This window comes from Nomascus leucogenys, chromosome 9 (assembly GCF_006542625.1).
Source record: "Nomascus leucogenys isolate Asia chromosome 9, Asia_NLE_v1, whole genome shotgun sequence".
Taxonomy (NCBI): domain Eukaryota; kingdom Metazoa; phylum Chordata; class Mammalia; order Primates; family Hylobatidae; genus Nomascus; species Nomascus leucogenys.
The window spans coordinates 50,563,087-50,584,000 of record NC_044389.1 but is presented as its reverse complement, the minus strand read 5'-3'; the positions used below and the strand labels follow the sequence as shown (position 1 = coordinate 50,584,000).

Sequence of the window (20,914 nt, the reverse complement as noted above, 5' to 3'; positions counted from 1 at the left end):
GGAAGCCCTCTGCCTGGAACACTCTTCCCCCAAATACCTTCATGGCTTGCTTCCTCACTTTCTTCAAGACTCTACCCAAATATCACTTTCTCAGTGACATCTTTCCTGACCACCCCAGACAACTGCAAAGCTGCCCACCATCTGGGGCGCTTCCTAGTTCCATTCTCTGCCTTATTTTTCTCCATAATATATGTCACCATATGACAAAAGATATATTCCACTTAATGGTTTTATTTATTGTCTGTCTCTGCCTGATAGAATGAAAGCTCTATGGGACCAGGGACTTTTGTCTCTTTTTTCTGAAGTGTGTCTCTGGTTCCACCAAGGGTGCCTTACCCTATATTAGGTGCTCAGTAAACAAATAAATGCATTGGTCATTCTAACTCTGATTTGAAGTCCTTGCTCTTTGCAAACCTCCATTTATTATTGTAATGTTTGGAGCAAGTGTCTTAACCCCAGTCCTATTCAGGCAGTTGACAAGGCATGAGAAGTAAATTGTGCCCGGAAATGCACAGTCCACCCTCAGAAGCCCCAGAGGCATTGCTAGGGCAACAAAGATTATGTTTTAGCCAGTTTACTGGTTCCTCAACTGTTTCCTCTCATCATTCATAAATTTGCTGCAGAGATTGGCAGAGAACAAATTGGCTCAGGCTGCACGGCAGTTAGAGTTACAGGGGGCCTTTGGTAAGTTCCCCTAAGAAGTCCAATGACCTTGTCTGAGAACCAGCAGGACTCTGGCAGAATCCCCAGAATTCTGGGATGCCTCAGCACAGGAAGCACTAATTCTCCTTTGCTGGGCCTGCTGATTAGCCATTCCCCACAGAAAAGCCCTTCTTTGTGAACAATCACCACCATAACGCCAATACCAGTCCAATACCCCTACATTGCTTGTGATATTTATGTTCACTACCTATCTGTTGGTTTTGAGATTAAAACAATAGTGTATCTTGGATTGTGCTGTGCCTCTGTCCATACAACCTAATAATTAAGTTGCATTTTCATAATGCTTTCTGTAAGGACAGTCTTTGTTGGGAGACATTCTGCAGTACAGAAGCTAACCTTGCCTGCCCAGTCTGGATGCTAATGTTGGATTAAAAAAAACCCAAAGCCCAGAAAATCTTCTTTCCTCTAACTCACCAAAACAACAGATAGATTAGAGGAAGTCTTACTGCCTTGACAGGACAGATTTCATCACCTATTTTAGGCTGAATTGTATCCCCTACCCAAATTCATATGTTGACATCCTCCAATACATGAGAATATGATATTATTTGGAAATAGGGACTTTAAAGAGGTAATTACATTAAATGAAAAAAATAGAGTGGGACCCTATGCTGGGAAAATCAAATATCCACATGCAGAAGAATGAACCTGAATCCATATCTCTCACTATATACAAAAATTAACTCAAGATGGATTAAAGACTTAAATGTAAGACCTGAAACTATAAAAATCCTAGCAGAAACACCTAGGAAAAGCTCTTCTGAACATTGGCCTTGGCAAAGAATTTATGACTAAGAATTTATGACAAAGCAAATGCAACAAAAACAAAAATAGACAAATGGGACAAAATGAAACTAAAAAGCTTCTGTACCACAAAAGAAATAATCAACAGAGTAAACAGACAACCTACAGAATGGGTGAAAATATTTGCAAACTGTGCATCTGACAAAGGACTAATAGCCAGAATCTACAAGGAACTCAAACAGCTCAGCAAGGAAGAACAAATAATCCCATTAAAAAGTGAGCAAAGGGAAGGGTAGTGGGAGGGAGGGGGAGAGGTGGGATAGTTAATGGATAAGAAAAAAAAAAAATAGAAGAATGAATAAGGCCAGCAGTGGCTTTTGCCTATAATCCTAGCCCTTTGGGAGGCTGAGGCAGGAGGATCACTTGAGCCTAGCCTGGGCAAGGCTTGTGAACAGCCTGGGCAACAAAGTGAGACCTCATCTTTACAAAAAATACAAAAACTAACTGGGTGTGGTGGCTCATGCCTGTGGTCCCAGCTACTCAGGAGGCTGAGGTGGAAGGATCACCAGAACCCATGGAAGTCAAAGCTGCAGTAAGCTGTGATCTAGCCCACTGCACTCCAGCCTGGGCAACAGAGTGAGACCCTGTCTCAAAACGAACAAACAAAAAAGAATGAATAAGACCTAGTACTTGATAACACAACAGGATGACTATAATCAATAATAATGTAATTGTACATTTAAAATAATTAAAAGAGCATAATTGGATTGTCTGTAACACAAAGGATAAGTGTTTGAGGGGATGGATGCCACATTCTCTATGATGTGATTATTACATATTACATGCCTGTATCAAAACATCTCATATACCCCATAAATATATACACTTATGTACCCACAGAACTCGAAATTTAAAAAAAAAAATTTAATGGGCAAAGGACATGAACGTTTTCCAAAAGAAGATATACCAACAGTTAACAAACATATGGAAAAAATGCTTAATATCACTAATCATCGGGCAAATGCAAATTAACACCACAGTGAGATATCATCTTACACCAGTCAGAATGGCTATTATTAAAAAGTCAAAATCAGTAAATGTTGGCAAGGATGCAGAGAAAAGGGAATGCTTATACACTGTTGGTGGGAATGTAAATTAGTACAACCTCTATGGAAAACAGTACGGAGATTTATCAAAGAACTAAAACTAGAACTACTATTTGATCCAGCAATCCCACTACTAGGTATCTAACCTAAGGAGAAGAAATAATTATATAAAAAAGATACCTGATCCTTTTGTAGTTCATGAGCATGATGATTGGGTGTTCACGTACATGTGTGAGATGTGTCACCCTTCAATCTTGTGGCGATGTTGGAATATTACCTGTCTGACATGAGGAAAATTTAAAAATTTTTATAAGTTTAAAAAGATATCTGCACTCATATGTTTATGATAGCACCATTTATCATAGCAAAGATATGGAATCAACCTAAGTGTCTATTAATGGATGACTGGATAAAGAAAATGTGGTGTGTATATATATATATTTATACAAATATGATTCATCCATAAAAAGAATGAAATCATGTCTTTTACAGCCACATGGATGGAAATGGAGGCCACTATCTTAAGTGAAAAAACTTAGAAACAGAGAGTCAAATACTACATGTCGTCATTTATAAGCAGGAGCTAAACAATGGGTCCACATGGACCTACAGAGTGGAATAACAGACACTGGAGACTCCAAAAGTGGGAAAGTGGGAGAGAGGTGAGGAATGAGAAGTTACCTAATGGATACAATGTACACTATTCAGGTGATGGTTACACTAAAAGCCCAGACTTCACCACTCCACAGTACATCCATGTAACAAAATTGCACTTGTACCCCCTAAATCTGTTTTTTAAATAGGAAGGGGGGCAAACCCAATATGACTGGCATCCTTAGAAGAAGAAGAGTCCTGCATGCACAGAGAGAAGACCATGTGAAGAGGCAGCAAGAGGCGAGCCATCTGTAAATCAAGGGTAGCCATCTACAGAATCCAGGATAGAAGCCTCAGAGGAGCCCAACCCTGCTGGCACCTTGATCTACAACAAGCTTGTCCAATCCGCAGCCCACTGGCTGCATGTGGCCCAGGATGGCTTTGAATGTGGCCAAACACAAATTGACAAACTTTCTTAAAACATTAGCACATTTTTTTGAGATTTTTTTTTTTTTTAGCTTGTCAGCTATCGTTAGTGTATTTTATGTGTGGCCCAAGATAATTCTTCTTCTTCCGATGTGGCCCAGGAAAGTCAAAAGATTGGAAACCTCTGAATTCAAGACCTTCCTGCAACCAAAACTGTGAGAAAATAAATGCCTGTTGTTTAAGCCACCGAGGCTGTGGTATTTTGTGATGGCAGCCCTAGCAACCTAATACACCACCTTATTTCTCACGTTCTATTTCTGTTCCTGTGTGCTCTATCACAAGTGAAATGCTGGAAATTCTGAAGATATGAATGCTTCCAATATAAACACATTTCTTAAGTACCTGCTGCAAAGTTTGTGTAAATGTCTTTAGAAATTATGGCCCACAAGATTATTCCCATGGCAATGGAGAGATGGTTTTTAAAATAAACTTCTATGGTAATATAGATGACTTAGGAGCAACCGTGAAGTTGATTTGTGGTAGGCTAACAGCCAGGATCTTACACTTAGCTTTATTAGTGCACCAGAGTTGGCTGAAAACAAGAATGCTGAAGTTTTGCCATTCAAGCTCATTGAAATGTACAAACCAGACAGAAAATATGTTACTTTTCAGTAAAGGATATTTCTTTCTAGTGGCTAAAATACTCCTACTCCTTTCTAAGACATTGTCTTCTAACGAGCAAAATACTGAAGAAGATATATTATCAAATTGGCCAGGGACGCTGGCTCATGCAGGTAATCCCAGCACTTTGGGAGGGCGAGGCGGGTGGATCACTTGGGGCTAGAAATTAGAGACCAGCCTGGGCAACATGGTGCAACCCCATCTCTACAAAAAATCAGAAAGTTAGCCGGACATGGTGGCATGTGCCTGTGGTCTCAGCTACTCTGGAGGCTGAGGTGGAAGGATCGCTTAAGCCCAGGAGGTTGAGGCTTCAATAAGCCATGATCACACCACTGCACCCCAGCCTGGGCAACAGAGCAAGACCCTGTCTCAAAAAAAAAAAAGTGATGGGAGTGTAGCATTAGAGCAAAGGAGGGTGGTGGACAGTTGTAGAGGTGTTCATCCAGGTCACTATCCCTGTCTCAGCAGAGCCACCCTCCAGGCACAGAAAGCTGGTGCTCTCCAGAGCAGCATCTCTCATCCAGACAGTGCCAGGTTGGCACTACCAACTTTGAATGCTCCAAGGTGACCCTGCTTTTTCTGTTTAACTACTGCTTATCCAAAAAGGACACAGTTTGACTTGTGTCAATTTGATTTGGAAAAGGAAGGATTTGATTTCCTCTTTCTAACGACAAATTGCCTTCAGGTTGACATTTTAGCTGTTCACAAATTCTTCAAGTCCTCATTTATAGGCAGTTTCTTGCTTTACTCTGGGAGACATCAATCATACCCACTATATGTGGATTTTACTAAGCACTGAGAGCGGCCTTTCCTCCAAGTTTTGGAAAGCGCATTGCTGTGATCTCATGAATGGACAATTACACCTGGTTTCCAGCAGAAAAAAAATATCTATTCTAGGCACTAGCGTTCTTTATTTATCTCCATCAGCAATTTCCTGGCTGCCCCTTGCTGCTCTTTAACTGTGTCCTGCCCACATATGTGTGTGCTCAGTTTCTGTGGCAAGTTGGACTTAACCACATCCAAACATCCCTCTTGAATACCAGGGCACAGTTTACAACTTCTATTTCACATAGGAGTAACAAAATATCCAAGTAATTCTAGTGAAAGTTTGTTTGGTTGCAAGAAATACACAAACTAGTTTGAATGAAAGTAGGATTTTTGGGGGGCAGGGGGGAGGGTTGCAGGGGGACAGGGTCTTGTTCAGTTGCCCAGGCTGGAGTGAAGTGGCGCCATCATGGCACACAGCAACGTTGATCTTCTGGGCTCAAGCCATCCTCCCGCCTCAGCCTCCTGGGCATCTGGGACTACAGGTACATGGCACCACACAGCTAATTTTTTTTGAAGTTTTTTTGTAGGCTGGGCACGGTGGCTCATGCCTGTAATCCCAGCAATTTGGGAGGCTGAGGCGGGCAGATCACGAGGTCAGGAGATTGAGAATATCCTGGCCAACATCGTGAAACCTCGTCTGTACTAAAATGCAAAAAATTAGCTGGGCGTGGTGGCATGTGCCTGTAGTGCCAGCTACTCGGGAGGCTGAGGCAGGGAGAGTCGCTCGAACCCAGGAGGCAGAGGTGGCAGTGAGCCGAGATTGCACCACTGCACTCCAGCCTGGCGACAGAGCGAGACTTCATCTCAAAATAAAAAGGTTTTTTGTAGAGCCAAGGACTTGCTATGTTGTGTAAGCAGGTCTCAAACTCCTAGCTTCAAGAGATCCTCCCACCTTGGCCTCCCAAAGTGTTGTGATTACAGGTGTGAGCCACTGCATCCAGCCAGGACTTCTTATAAGAATACACAACTTATGGAAATTGAAGGCACTAAACCCAAACCTCACCCAGGCAAAGCAGCTTCCCTCAAGTTTGGCTCTAGTATGCAGGGTGAGAAGAGGGGGAGCTTGTAAGAAAGACTGGGGCTTTCCCAGAAATGCCACTCACAAGATCGTGTATAAAACAATCTTCAAAGTTGGTTGGAGGCCTAAGGAGGAAACAAAATTGTTGCAATGTATCTTTATGTGTGATGTGGTTTGGCTGTGTCCCTACCCAAATCTCATCTTGAATTGTAGCTCCCATAATTCCCACATGTTGTGAGAGGGATCCAGTGGGAGGGAATTGAATCATGGGGGCGGGTCTTTCCCATGCCGTTCTTGTGATAGTGAATAAGTCTCAGGAGATCTGTTGGTTTTCTAAAGGGTAGTTCCCTTGCACATGCTTTCCTGCCCGCCTCCATGTAAGATGTGACTTTGCTCCTCATTTGCCTTCTGCCATGATCATGAGGCCTCCCCAGCCACGTGGAACTGTGAGTCAATTAAACCTCTTTCCTTTATAAATTACCCAGTCTTTGATATGTCTTTATTTGCAGTGTGAGAACAGACTAATACAATGTGACTTTTTTTTTAATTATAAAAAGCATTCTGTACTGCCTCTGGGTGACACAGTGATTTTAACTACATAGGCCCTTTCTGTTCACCTTTCCTGCTCTTTCTCCAACAATTGTTGGAAGATGGGTTAATAAGAGTCTCTTGCAGAGCTCTCCCAGGCAACCTTTCTATCCGTGTCACTGCCTCATCCAATCTTTCATCTCCTCTCCTCTTTTTGCTGCTCTTCCATTCTTATCCTTTGCTTGCTTGGTCAGTTGCCTTTCTCAACTTTATTTCTGCACCTTCTCTCTTAAGTTTAACTTGATCCACAGCTTCATGCCTTTATTAAGCCACAAACTTATTTTTTTTTTCTTTTTTGAGGCTGGAGTGCGCAATCTCAGCTCACTGCAACCTCCGCCTCCCGGGTTCAAGCAATTCTCCTACCTCAGCCTCCTGAGTAGCTGGGATTACAGGCACGCACCACCACTCCTGGCTAATTTTTGTTTTTTTTAGTAGAGATGGGGTTTCACCATGTTGGTCAGGCTGGTCTTGAACTCCTGACCTCGTGATCCACCCACCTCAGCCTCCCAAAGTTCTGGGATTACAGGTGTGAGCCACCATGCCTGGCCGCCACACACTTATTCTATATGATCTTTCAATGCAAATCTTGTCTCTGTAACCATTGGGTCAGATTCCCAAGAGGGAAAATCTGACTGGTCACTTTCCATCCAGTAGGTTTATAGGTATGGGCCACGTGTCCACCAAGATCTAATCAGAGCAACTGAAGGAGGAAGGGGGTCACATGCTAGCTCCCTAGGTTAGGGCACACAATGCTAGGATGGAGTGTTGTAAGAGGCAACAAACAGACTGCTATGTCCTCCACTCCCAAGTCTCCCCGCTCTCCCTGGTAAAACCAGCCCAAGATGCCAGAGCTTCTGATGCTTAACCCAATGCAGTATCCACTAGAATATTTACAATGAATATGCTAAAAATGAAGTTTCTCCATCCAGAAATAGACCCACATATGTGCAGTCAATTGATTTACAACAAAAGTAATACTGAAGTGAGAAAGTATAGCCTTTTCATAAATAGTGCTGGAGCAATTGGATCTCTTTATGGGAGGAAAAGTAAACCTTGACCCCTACCTCATATCACACTCAAAAGTTAATTTGAGATGCAGTATAGATAGGAATGTAAAAAGTAAAATAAGGCTTATAAAAGATATATAGGAGAATATATTCTTGACCTATGGGTAGGCAAAGATTTCTTCAACAGTATACAAAAAACCCTATAATAGCAAAATAAAAAGTTTTTAATAAATTGAGGGTCAATAAAATTTTTAATAAATTGAGTCTCAATAAAATTAATTTCTGTTCTTCACTATAAAGATGGTAAACAAAAAAGCCACAGAATGAGAGAAAATTTGGTAATACATAGTACAAAAAAGGATTCATTTCAAGAATATATTTAAGACAGTGTTTAATAGATCAACAGGTGATTAGGGTGACTGTAGTTTACAATAATCTATTGAATATTTCAAAATAGCTGAAAGAGAATAATTCAAATATTCCTAGCATAAAAAATGACAAATATTTAAGATGATGGCTATCCCAATTACACTGATTTGATCTTTACAAATTATACAGATGTATTAAATTATCACAGGTACTCTGAAAATATGTACATCTATTATGTCTCAATGACAAACAAATAAATAATTTTTAAACAAAATTAAATTTTTAAAAAAGAAGACATAAAGAACTTCTACAAATCAATAAGAAAAAGACAACAAAAATAAAAATGGGCAAAGGTTAGGGACTTAACGTTAAAAAGTATCTAATTGGCCTATAAGCATATGAAAAGTTGGTCAACATCGTCTTTGACCAGGGAAATGCAAGTTCAAACCACAGTGAGATACCACCACACATCCACCAGAATGGGTAAAATTAAAAAGACTGAGCTACAAAGTATTGGTCAGGATAGAGAGCAACTGTAGCTCTTATATGTACATTATTGCTGAGAGTTCAGCCATTTTAGAAAACAGTTTGACAATAACCACTAAAATTAAACATATCTTATGATCCAGCAATTCCACTTCTGGGCATACACTACAGAGAAATTAGTGCTTCTGCCAATTAAAAGACATATGCCAAAGTTTTTTGGTTTTCTGTTTTTTGGGGGGATGGGGGGTGGGATGTTTCTGTTTTTGTTTTTGAGACACAGTCTCACTCCATCACCCAGGCTGGAGTGCAGTAGTGCAATCTCGGCTCACTGCAACCTTCGCCTTCAGGATTCAAGTGATTCTCCTGCAGCGATTCTCCTGCCTCAGCCACCCAAGTAGCTGGGATTACAAGTGTGCACCATCACACCTGGCTAATTTTTGTATTTTTAATACAGATGAGGTTCAGTCAGGCTGGTCTCGAACTCCTGACCTCAAGTGATCCACCCGCTTTGGTCTTCCAAAGTGCTGGGATTACAGGCATGAGCCACTGCACCTGGCCAGCATATATATTCTTAACAGTTTTATTTATAAGTCAATACTGAAAACAATCTGGATACCCATGAACTGGAAACTGGATAAATTCTGATATACTCTGATAATGGAATGCTATCTACAAATTTTTTAAGTCTACTGATAGAAGCAACAACATGAATGAATCTCATAGACATGTGCAGTGAAAGAAGCTAGACACAAAAGAGAAATACTGTGTGATTCTATTGATAGGAAGTCCACAAAGAGACAAAACTAAAGGATTATGCTAAAAATCAGAATAGTGGTTAATTCCAGCAAAGGCCAGGGATGGACAGGGAAGGAGCACGAGGGAGCATTCTCAGGTGCTACAGACTTTTTTATCTTGATCTAGATGGTAGCTACATGAGTATATACATACATGAAAATGTATTGAGCTATATACTTATGATATATTTTGTGTACTTCAATGTGAACTTCAATTTTGTACCTAAATAGAAAACTAAGTAAATAAATAAGTAGATTCTGAGTAAGAGACTAAATGGGCAGAAGCAATGATCCTTCTCATTTTTTGTCTTTCATAGACTATATTTAAAGCCATATGAAATAAAGGAGTAGAAATTAGTAGTACTGACACAGTAATTAATAATCTCTAAAATAGCCATGGCAGGTTGGGTGCAGTGGCTCAGGCCTGTAATCCCAGCACTTTGAGAGGCCAAGGCAGGAAGATCACTTGAGCCCAGGAGTTCAAAACCAGCCTGAGCAACATAGCAAGACCCGCCCCTACCTACATGTTTTTAATTTAAAAAATATATATAATAAAACAAAATAAAATATCCATGACATCTGATTATTAGGATTTTTTAATAAATAATTTTTTAATAAATCTGTATATTTTCTCATATGGAAATGAAAAATACCATTCCATTTTAAATGCTCTGGGGGTCTTGATTTTCCTCACAGTCTGCAGTTTGATTTCACGATCAAACACACAGCGCCATCTCTGCCCTTAAACTATGCTTGAAATCTCTGTTAGATTTGGAAAAGTGATGCAGGGAAACAGTTTTTAACTTCTCAAATCTGAAAAAGACCAAATGGATTTCTGTAAAGAAAGAATCAAATGGAATTAATGCTTTTTAGCCATGTTCCCTCTCTGGTGGGAAATGCAACCTTGACACAAGTACTTTCCACACTTGGCCTCCTGTTTGTTAGGAAAACAGGAAACAAGAAGTTGACCTTGGGAGGATGAATCTTGAGCAGAACTCTGCTCCAGGCAAAAGAGGTAGCAGGAGCAGCCACCAGCATGGGACTGAAGTGGGAGGAAAGGTGTTGTACACCTTGAGATAAAGTCTAGGAAACTTGAGCTTTTGTCTGGAAGCAATGTGCAGAAAAGCAGAAATGCACTTGAGCAGAAGGAGGCACTGGAGTTTGAATGACAGCTTGTCTTCATCCTTAGTGCCCTCCTGCTGACCTCCTGGAAAATTAGATTTTCACCCAAGGGAGAAAGTGTGCATGCATTCCCTCAGCCATAATTTACTTTTTTAAAAAAGATGGTATTAGACAAGAAAATAATTAGACTTTGAAAAGAAAAAAAAAATATGGTATGATGGAATAGAAAGAACTATCCAAAAGTTTCTTTGAAGACCTTGTTCTTCCATAAGTGGGTTATGTGGCTTTGTGTGACCCGCTCCCCATCCAAGTTTTCTGGGTCACAGATTCCTCATTTGTGAAATGAAGGGATTGAGTCTGATGATTTCTATCAGCCCTCCCTGCCCTAACACTAAGTTGTGTTTCATATTCTCTATTTAAAGAACATGGAAAGGATGTGATAAAGTTTTAAAAAGAGTTCCGTCAAATATCCTTTAAAAAGGAAAGTTAGTGCTTAGAGGGATCTGCTTCCACCAATGTGACATTTTACCCCTCTGAGCACCTCCTCTGAGCTGATTTCATTTTGATACTTTTTTTCTCTCTGTATACAACTCTTCCAAATGCCAGTTCCTCTATTAGCATCAGCCTCAATTCAGAATACCAACCACCCTCCTGTACCATCTCAGGAGCTCCAAATAGAATGTTACTAAAAGAACAATTGTTTTTTGTCTATTCACAGACACAGAGAAATGGATGAAGGCAATCATCAAAGCCTCAGCTCCCTTTCTTGAGCCCTGGAACATGCACCAGCTTCACTCAGAGCAAAGCTCTGGCTCAGCAGCCTGACTAGGATGTCTCCATTGAGAACCATTTATACAGGCTCACTGGCCTGAGCAAAATTGAGGGTTCACTGTTCAATGTCAACAGAAACTAAAAACAAACAAAAATAGAGCCCTCTAGAAAACAAGTTGAAATGACCATAGCTTCATTCCTATAATACAGGGTATAATTGTTATTAAGTGCTTTTCATGTGCCCAGTGCTACTACAAGTATGAGTCACTGAGCCCGGCCAGGACTCCTTATAAAAATACACAACCTATGGGAAATTGAAGGATTTGAAATTGGCAAGACCCCCTCACCTGGGAATCTTGTCAAAATGCAGATTCTGATTCAGAGGGTCTAGGGCACGTCACAACCTCCTGCAGCTCTGACAAGCTCTTGGTGCTGCTGGGGCTGCCGATCCACAGTCCACACTGAGTAGGAAGGGTATAGAGCCTTTCAGATTCATTCTGGATTCTGCATCTATCTCATAACTAATGGATCTAGTCTCTGGCATTCTATTAACCAAGACATCCTCTGATCAACAATCCTGCATCTGTAATATTTTGGTCATTGACTTAAGACTGCATTTTCAGGTGCTAGTAGTATTCTAAAAACAGTGACTAGAGTTTGGAGGTTGTAAGTTTGGTTTCATGTCCTACCTTCACCACCCATTTCCAGTGTATGACCTTGGGCAGTATAGTTAATAATCTGTGCCTCGGTTTCTTAGCTTCTTCATCTCTGCAGTCTCTAGAATTCAACAGAGCCATCACCTTGAGACAGGGCTTCAGTTTCCTCATCGGCACAATAGACCTGTCTCAAGGAGATGTTAAGAGAATTAAATCAGATAATGTGCCAGCACATAATTGATATTGGTTCAGTGTTAGCTAAGAAAATTTATATTATTTTTTGTTTCACTACCCCAGGTGTTTTAGTGCACTCTATTTTTCTTTGGTAGAAAATATGTATAGAGCCTGTAATCCCAGCACTTTAGGAGGCTGAGGCAGGAGGATTGCTTGAGCCCAGGCTGGAGTTCCAGACAAGCCTGGGCAACAAAGTGAGGCCCTATCTCTAAAAAAAAATAAAACAAAATATCCAGGCATGGTGGCATGCACCTGTAGTCTCAGCTACTCAGAAGGCTGAGGCAGGAGGACCCATTGAGCTCAGGAGTTTGAGGTCACAGTGAACTATGATTGCACCACTGTACTCCAGACTGGGTGACAGAGAGAGACCTTGAAAAAAAAAGGAAAGAAGGAAAGAAGAAAGAAAAAGAAAAAGGAAAGAAAGAAAGAGAAGAAAGAAAGAAAGAAAGAAAGAAAGAAAGAAAGAAAGAAAGAAAGAAAGAAAGAAAGAAAGTTCCAAGATGGCCAAATAGGAACAGCTCCAGTCTGCAACTCCCAGCATGATCTATGCAGAAGATGGGTCATTTCTGCATTTCCAGCTGAGGTACCCAGTTCTTCTCATTGGGACTGGTTGGACAGTGGGTGCAGCCCATGAAGGATGAGCCAAAACAGGGCAGGGCATCACCTCACTTGGGAAGCAAAAGGGGTTGGGGTATTTCCCTTTCCTAGCCAAGGGAAGCCGTGACAGACTACCTGGAAAAATGGGACACTCCTGCCCAAATACTGTGTGTTTCCCAAGGTCTTAGCAACCAGCAGACAAGACGATTCTCTCCCATGCCTGGCTCTGTAGCTCCCAAGCCCATGGAGCCTTGCTCACTGCTAGTGCAGCAGTCTGAGATTGATCTGTGAGATGGCAGCCTGGCTGGGGGAGGGGCATCTGCCATTACTGAGGCTTGAGTAGGTAAACAAAGTGTCTGGGAAGCTCAAACTAGGCAGTGCCAGCCGCAGCTCAACAAGGCCTACTGCCTGTAGACTCCACCTCTGTGGGCAGGGCATAGCTGAACAAAAGGCAGCAGAAAATTGTGCAGACTTAAACATCCCTGTCTGACAGCTCTGAAGACAGCAGTGGTTCTCCCAGCATGGCATTTGAGCTCCGAGAATGGACAGACTGCCTCATCAAGTGGGTCTCTGACCACCACATAGCCTAACTGGGAGACACCTCGCAGTAGGGGCCGACAGACACCTCATATAGGTGGCTGCCCTTCTGGGACGAAGCTTCTAGAGGAAGGATCAGGCAGCAATATTTGCTGTTCTACAATATTTGCTGTTCTGCAGCCTCCACTGGTGATGCCCAGGCAAACATCATCTGGAGTGGAACTCCAGCAAACTCCAACAGACCTGCAGCTGAGGGACCTGACTGTTAGAAGGAAAACTAACAAACAGAAAGGAATAGCATCAACATCAACAAAAAGGTCATCTACACCAAAACCCCATCTGTAGGTCACCAACATCAAAGGCCAAAGGCAGATAAAACCACAAAGATGGGGAGAAACCAGAGCAGAAAAGCTGAAAATTCTAAAAATCAGAGCTCCTCTTCTCCTCCAAAGGATCATAGCTCCTCACCAGCAATGGAACAAACCTGGATGGAAAATGACTTTCACAAGTTGACAGAGGTAGACTTCAGAAGGTCAGTAATAACAAACTTCTTCAAGCTAAAGGAGGATGTTCGAACCCATCACAAGGGAGCTAAAAGCCTTGAAAAAGGTTAGAAGAATGGCTAACAAGAATAAACAGTGTAGAGAAGACCTTAAATGACCTGATGGAGCTGAAAACCATGGCACAAGACTTTGTGACGCATGCACAAGCTTCAATAGCTGATTCAATCAACTGGAAGAAAGTGTATCAGTGATTGAAGATCAAATTAATGAAATAAAGTGAGAAAACAAGGTTAGAGGGGGTGGAGCCAAGATGGCCAAATAGGAACAGCTCCGGTCTACAGCTCCCAGCATGAGCAACACAGAAGATGGGTGATTTCTGCATTTCCATCTGAGGTACCAGGTTCATCTTACTAGGGAGTGCCAGACAGTGGGCACAGGACAGTGGGTGCAGCACACCATACATGAGCTGAAGCAGGGCGAGGCATTGCCTCACTCACAAAGCACAAGGGGTCAGGGAGTTCCCTTTCCTAGTAAAAGAAAGGGGTGACAGATGGCACCTGGAAAATCGGGTCACTCCCACCCTAATACTGTGCTTTTCCGATGGGCATAAAAAATGGCACACCAGGAGATTATATCCCGCATGTGGCTTGGAGGGTCCTACACCCACAGAGTCTCACTGATTGCTAGCACAGCAGTCTGAGATTAAACTGCAAGGTGGCAGCAAGGCTGGGGAAGGGGAGCCCACCATTGCCCAGGCTTGATTAGGTAAACAAAACAGCAAGGAACCTCAAACTGGGTGGAGCCCACCACAGCTCAAGGAGGCCTGTCTACCTCTCTAGGCTCCACCTCTGGGGGCAGGGCACAGACAAACAAAAAGACAGCAGTAACCTCTGTAGACTTAAATGTCCCTGTCTGACAGCTTTGAAGAGAGTAGTGGTTCTCCCACCATGCAGCTGGAGATCTGAGAACAGGCAGACTGCCTCCTCAAGTGGGTCCCTGACCCCCGAGCAGCCTAATGGGGAGGCACCCCCCAGTAGGGGCAGACTGACACATCACACGGCCGGGTACTCCTCTGAGACAAAACTTCCAGAGGAACCATCAGGCAGCAGCATTCGCAGTTCATGAAAATCCGCTGTTCTGCAGCCACTGCTGCTGACACCCAGGCAAACAGGGTCTGGAGTGCACCTCTAGCAAATTACAACAGACCTGCAGCTGAGGGTCCTGTCTGTTAGAAGGAAAACTAACAAACAGAAAGGACATCCACACCAAGAACCCATCTGTACATCACCATCATCAAAGACCAAACGTAGATAAAACCACAAAGATGGGGAAAAGACAGAACAGAAAAACTGGAAACTCTAAAAAGCAGAGAGCCTCTCCTCCTCCAAAGGAACACAGTTCCTCACCAGCAATGGAACAAAGCTGGTTGGAAAATGACTTTGACGAGTTGAGAGAAGAAGGCTTCAGACGATCAAACTACTCCAAGCTACAGGAGGAAATTCAAGCCAAAGGCAAAGAAGTTAAAAACTTTGAAAAAGAATTAGATGAATGTATAACCAGAATAACCAATATAGAGAAGTGCTTAAAGGAGCTGATGGAGCTGAAAGCCGAGGTTTGAGAACTACATGAAGAATGCAGAAGCTTCAGGAGCCGATGCGATCAACTGGAAGAAAGGGTATCAGCAATGGAAGATGAAATGAATGAAATGAAGCAAGAAGGGAAGTCTAGAGAAAAAAGAATAAAAAGAAATGAACGAAGACTCAAAGAAATATGGGACTATGTGAAAAGACCAAATCTATGTTGGAATGGTGTACCTGAAAGTGATGGGGAGAATGGAACCAAGTTGGAAAACACTCTGCAGTATATAATCCAGGAGAACTTCCCCAATCCAGCAAGGCAGGCCAACATTCAGATTCAGGAAATACAGAGAATGCCACAAAGATACTCCTCGAGAAGAGCAACTTCAAGACACATAATTTTCAGATTCACCAAAGTTGAAATGAAGGAAAAAATGTTAAGAGCAGCCAGAGAGAAAGGTCGGGTTACCCACAAAGGGAAGCCCATCAGACTAACAGGGGATCACTTGGCAGAAACTGTACAAGCCAGAAGACAGTGGGGGCCAATATTCAGCATTCTTCAAGAAAAGAATTTTCAACCCAGAATTTTGTATCCAGCCAAACTAAGCTTCATAAGTGAAGGAGAAATAAAATACTTTACAGACAAGCAAATGCTGAGAGATTTTGTCACCACCAGGCCTGCCTTAAAAGAGCTTCTGAAGGAAGCACTAAACATGGAAAGGAACAACCAGTACCAGCCCCTGCAAAAACATGCCAAATTGTAAAAACCATCGAGGCTAGGAAGAAACTGCATCAACTAATGAGCAAAATAACAAGCTAACATCATAATGACAGGATTGAATTCCCACATGACAATATTAACTTCAAATGTAAATGGACTAAATGCTCCAATTAAAAGACACAGACTGGTAAATTGGATAAAGAGTCAAGACCCATCAGTGTGCTGTATTCAGGAAACCTATCTCACGTGCAGAGACACATATAGGCTCAAAATAAAAGGATGGAGGAAGATCTACCAAGCAAATGGAAAACAAAAAAAGGCAGGGGTTACAATCCTAGTCTCTGATAAAACAGACTTTAAACCAACAAAGATCAAATGAGACAAAGAAGGCCATTACATAATGGTAAAGGGATCAATTCAACCAGAAGAGCTAACTATCCTAAATATATATGCACCCAATACAGGAGCACCCAGATTCATAAAGCAAGTCCTTAGTGACCTACAAAGAGACTTAGACTCCCATACAATAATAATGGGAGACTTTAACACCCCACTGTCAACATTAGACAGATCAACGAGACAGAAAGTTAACAAGGATATCCAGGACCTGAGCTCAGCTCTGCAACAAGCAGACATAATAAACATCTACAGAACTCTCCACCCCAAATCAACAGAATATACATTCTTCTCAGCACCACATCACACTTATTCTAAAATTGACCACATAATTGGAAGTAAAGCACTCCTCAGCAAATGTAAAAGAACAGAAATCACAACAGTCTCTCAGACTACAGTGCAATCAAATTGGAACTCAGGATTAAGAAACTCACTCAAAACGCACAACTACATGGAAACTTAACAACTTGCTCCTGAATGACTACTGGGTAAATAACAAAATGAAGGCAGAAATAAACATGTTCTTTGAAAGCAATGAGAACAAAGACACAGCGTACCAGAATCTCTGGGACACATTTAAAGCAGTGTGTAGAGGAAAATTTATAGCACTAAATGACCACAAGAGAAAGCAGGGAAGATCTAAAATCCACACCCTAACATCACAATTAAAAGAACTAGAGAAACAAGAGCAAACAAATTCAAAAGCTAGCAGAAGGCATGAAATAACTCAGATCAGAGCAGAACTGAAAGAGATAGAGACACAAAAAACCCTTCAAAAAAATCAGTCAATCCAGGAGCTGGTTTTTTGAAGAGATCAACAAAATTGATAGACTGCTAGTAAGACTGATAAAGAAGAAAAGAGAGAAGAATCAAATAGACACAATAAAAAATGACAAAGGGGATATCACTACCGATCCCACAGAAATACAAACTACCATCAGAGAATACTATAAATACCTCTACGCAAATAAACTAGAAAATCTAGAAGACATGGATAAATGGATAAATTCCTTGACACATACCAGGACTAAACCAGGAAGCTGAATCTCTGAAGAGACCAATAACAGGCTCTGAAATTGAGGCAATAATTAATGGCTTACCAACCAAAAAAAAAGTCCAGGACCAGATGGATTCACAGCACAATTCTATCAGAGGTACAAAGAGGAGCTGGTACCATTCTTTCTGAAACTATTCCAATCAATAGAAAAAGAGAGAATCCTCCCTAACTCATTTTATGCGGCCAACATCATCCTGATACCAAAGCCTGACAGAGACACAACAATAAAAGAGAATTTTAGACCAATATCCCTAATGAACATCAATGCGAAAATCCTCAATAAAATACTGGCAAACTGAATCCAGCAGCATATCAAAAAGCTTATTCACCACAATCAAGTCAGCTTCATCTCTGGAATGCAAGGCTCGTTCAACATATGCAAATCAATAAACGTAATCCATCATATAAACAGAACTGATGACAAAAACCACATGATTATCTCAATAGATGCAGAAGAGGCCTTTGACAAAATTCAACAGCCCTTCATGCTAAAAACTAGGTATTGATGGGACATATCTCAAAATAATAAGAGCTATTTATGGCAAACCCACAGCCAATGTTATACTGAATGGGCAGAAACAGGAAGCATTCCCTTTGAAAACTGGCACAAGACAAGGATGCCCTCTCTCACCACTCCTATTGAACATAGTGTTTGGAAGTTCTGGCCAGGGTGATCAGGCAAGAGAAAGAAATAAAAGGAATTCAATTAGGAAAAGAGGAAGTCAAATTGTCCCTGTTTGCAGATGACATGACTGTATATTTAGAAAACCCCATTGTCTCAGCCCAAAATCTCCTTAAGCTGATAAGCAACTTCAGCAAAGTCTCAGGATACAAAATCAACATGCAAAAATCACATATACACCAATAACAGACAAACAGAGAGCCAAATCATGAGTGAACTCCCATTCACAATTGCTTCAAAGAGAGTAAAATACCTAGGAATCCAAATTACAAGGGATGTGATGGATCTCTTCAATGAGAACTACAAATCACTGCTCAACGAAATAAAAGAGGACACAAACAAATGGAAGAATATTCCATGCTCATGGATAGGAAGAATCAACAACATGAAAATGGCCATACTGTCCAAAGTAATTTATAGATTCAATGCCATCCTCATCAAGCTACCAATGACTTTCTTCACAGAATTGGAAAAAACTACTTTAAAGTTCATATGGAACCAAAAAAGAGCCTGCATTGCCAAGACAATCCTAAGCAAAAAGAACAAAGCTGGAAGCATCACGCTACCTGACTTCAAACTATACTACAAGGCTATAGTAACCAAAACAGCATGGTACTAGTACCAAAACAGAAATATAGACCAATGGAACAGAACAGAGGCCTCAGAAATAACACCACACATCTACAACCATCTGATCTTTGACAAACCTGACAAAAACAAGAAATGGGGAAAGGATTCCTTGTTTAATAAATGGTGCTGGGGAAACTGGCTAGCCATATGTAGAAAGCTGAAACTGGATCCCTTCCTTACACCTTATACAAAAATTAATTCAAGATAGATTAAAGACATAAATGTTAGACCTAAAACCATAAAAACCCTAAAAGAAAACCTAGGCAATACCATTCAGGAAATAGGCGTGGGCAAGGACTTCATGGTTAAAACACCAAAAGCAATGACAACAAAAGCCAAAATTGACAAATGGGATCTAATTAAACTAAAGTGCGTCTGCACAGCAAAAGAAACTATCATCAGCATGAACAGGCAGCCTACAGAATGGGAAAAAAATTTTGCAATCTACCCATCTGACAAAGGGCTAATATCCAGAATCTACAAAGAACTCAAACAAATTTCCAAGAAAAAATGAAACGACTCCATCAAAAAGTGAGCAAAGGATATGAACAGACACTTCTCAAAAGAAGACATCTATGCAGCCAATAGACACATGAAAAAATGCTCATCATCACTGGCTATCAGAGAAATGCAAATCAAAACCACAATGAGATACCATCTCATGCCAGTTAGAATGGCAATCATTAAAAAGTCAAGAAACGACAGATGCTGGAGAGGATGTGGAGATATAGGAACGCTTTTACACTTTTGGTGGGAGTGTAAACTAGTTCAACCATTGTGGAAGACAGTGTGGCAATTCCTCAAGGATCTAGAACTAGAATTACCATTTGACCCAGCAATCCCATTACTGGGTATATACCCAAAGGATTATAAATGATGCTACTATGAAGACACATGCACACATATGTTTATTGAGGCACTATTCACAATAGCAAAGACTTGGAACCAACCCAAATGTCCAAGAATGATAGACTGGATTAAGAAAATGTGGCACATATACACCATGGAATACTATGCAGCCATAAAAAGGATGAGTTCATGGTTTTTGCAGGGACGTGGATGAAGCTGGAAGCTGTCATTCTGAGCAAACTATCACAAGGACAGAAAACCAAACACCACATATTCTCACTCATAGGTGGGAAATGAACAATGAGATCACTTGGACACAGGGCAGGGAACATCACACACAAGGCCCTGTTGAGGAGTGAGGGGCTAGGGGAGGGATAGCATTAGAAGAAATACCTAATGTAAACGATGAGTCGATGGGGGCAGCAAACCAACATGGTACATGTATACCTATATATCAAACCTGCACATTATGCACATGTACCCTAGAACTTAAAGTATAATGAAAGAAAGAGAAAAGAAAAAGAAAGAAGGAAAGAAGAAAGAAAGAAAGAAAGAAAGAAAGAAAGAAAGAAAGAAAGAAAGAAAGAAAGAAAGAAAGAGAGAGAGAGAGAGAGAGAAAGGGAGGGAGGGAGGGAGGGAGGGAGGGAGGAAGGAAGGAAGGAAGGAAGGAAGGAAGGAAGGAAGGAAAGAAGGAAATAAAATAGATACACATTCATTACTCAGATTAGTAAACCTTGGCTCCTAATACGACAACATTCCCTGAGTTTACCTAATGTCTACACCTAGTTAAAATAGGAACCTGCTGAAAAAGATCATTAAGGAATCAGTGGTGGAAGCTGGGGTTAGAAAGAGTGTGATGGGCTAAACTGTGTCCTCCCTACCCCTGCCAAAATTTATATGTTAAAACCCTAACTCCCAAGACCTCAGAATGTAACCATATTTGGAGATGAGGTCTTTAAAAAGGTGATTCTGTTAAAATGATCTTTAGTGTAGGGCCCTAATCCAACAGGACTGGTGTCCTTGTAAGAGAAAAAGATACCATAGGTGTGTGTGTACAGAGGCCATGTGAGGACAAAGCAGCAAGAATGTGGCCATGCACAAGCTGAGGAAAGAGGCCTCAGAAGAAGCCAACCCTGCTGATACCTCGATCTTAGACTTCCAGCCTCCAGAAGTGTGAGAAAATAAATTCCCATTGTTTAAGCCACCCATTCTGTAGTA

The 20,914-nt window shown here is 41.2% G+C and overlaps 1 non-coding gene across 1 annotated transcript; it reads left to right on the top strand.

Moving 5' to 3' along the window:
• The first annotated feature begins 2,756 nt into the window (after positions 1-2,756).
• Positions 2,757-2,860, top strand: LOC115836829. Its single transcript, XR_004031836.1, has one exon. It is a non-coding gene; the product is annotated as a small nucleolar RNA U13 (small nucleolar RNA).
• Positions 2,861-20,914: the final 18,054 nt, after the last annotated feature.